Below are 1,451 nucleotides of genomic sequence, written 5' to 3'. Positions count from 1 at the left end.
AGCCCTCTTCATGCTGCTGGTTATTACCTAAACCCAGAGCTGTGAGGCGATGATGTTGGCTCCTTTGAAGGGTTGTGAAAGAGCCGAATCAACTAAATCATCTCACTTTTGATTTTTTTTATTTTAAATATATTTTTACACAATTGCCCTTACATACTAATGACATACGTATTTGAATACTAACGTCAGGAGAGGTCCCTGTAATTACATGCATACTTTCTATCCGACTGTAAATACACTAAACCTCAAGGGAGGTACCTAAAAATAACCATATTATACTTTTGTTGATTTTGTTTTGTTTTGTAAATTAAATTATGGGAAACAAAATCACGCGCTGATCAGTGAGCACCAACTTCAATGTTTATATATATATATATATATGGGTCCGCTTATAATACAGCCACTGCATGCCATACAGCCGTTTTTATTTTTTATTTTGAAACCTATTCCCCGTTGGATTGCTTTTATAAGCAATCCAACGGCTTTTATTTTTTACGCATGAAACCTGCTACCGAACGAAAGAATTGGAAGTGGGAACTGGCAAATATCAGTAGTAATTATCACATAGCTACAACCAATTTTATCTAAATATCTAAATTATCAATTTAAATTAGGAAAATTTCAAAGACACCCTCCTCAGCATGAAAAATTTGCATTTTCTTATGGCTAAAAAAATTACTTTGAAACATGTAATGTCTATATTAGTGAGAATAATATTTATATTAGTGTAAACTAAGTATATTTTTTTCTTATTTTCCATTTAACTATTGGATAGTTTTCAAATAATTATAATTATTCATAGTACCAAATATCCTTATTGATCATCAAATATTGTTATTCTCAATATTAGTTGAAATAGTGACTAATATTAATGGTTTAAATTTGTACTGTATACAAGGCATATATAATGTACCATATATTTGATATTTGGATTATACTCACAAAGTTTCTCTTACACAAATTACTTCATACAAATTTATCACAAATTAATTAAATTATTGCATACTTTGTTTAATTTTTTTATTTTGCTACATTATTAAATTATCGCATGTAGCATATTTGATCTTGAGTTATTACTAGTACTATCATTAATGATAGTTAAGAGAAAATGAGAATTACCTCCTACTACCCCCCCCAAAGTTATAATAACATTAGCTTTATATATCATTTTACTATTCTACCCCTAATCTTACTGTTACCTATAAAATTTAAATATTTTGAAAATACAAATTAATTAAAATAACTTATATATCCTTAATGATCAAATTTTATTTTATAATAAATTGTAAATTATAAAGAAAAATTACAAGTGGGGAAAATATCCCTAATAGTTGTAAATTATCCATTTAAATTGGAATAGCATTTGGTTATATATATCCACAATGTGTGTGTGTGTGTGTGTGTGAAGTAATTTTTCTCGATAATTTATTATTAAATTATTAATCATTAGA

The sequence above is a fragment of the Citrus clementina genome, unplaced genomic scaffold (genome assembly GCF_000493195.1).
Source record: "Citrus clementina cultivar Clemenules unplaced genomic scaffold, Citrus_clementina_v1.0 scaffold_8, whole genome shotgun sequence".
Lineage (NCBI taxonomy): Eukaryota > Viridiplantae > Streptophyta > Magnoliopsida > Sapindales > Rutaceae > Citrus > Citrus x clementina.
This window is presented reverse-complemented; position numbering follows the sequence as displayed.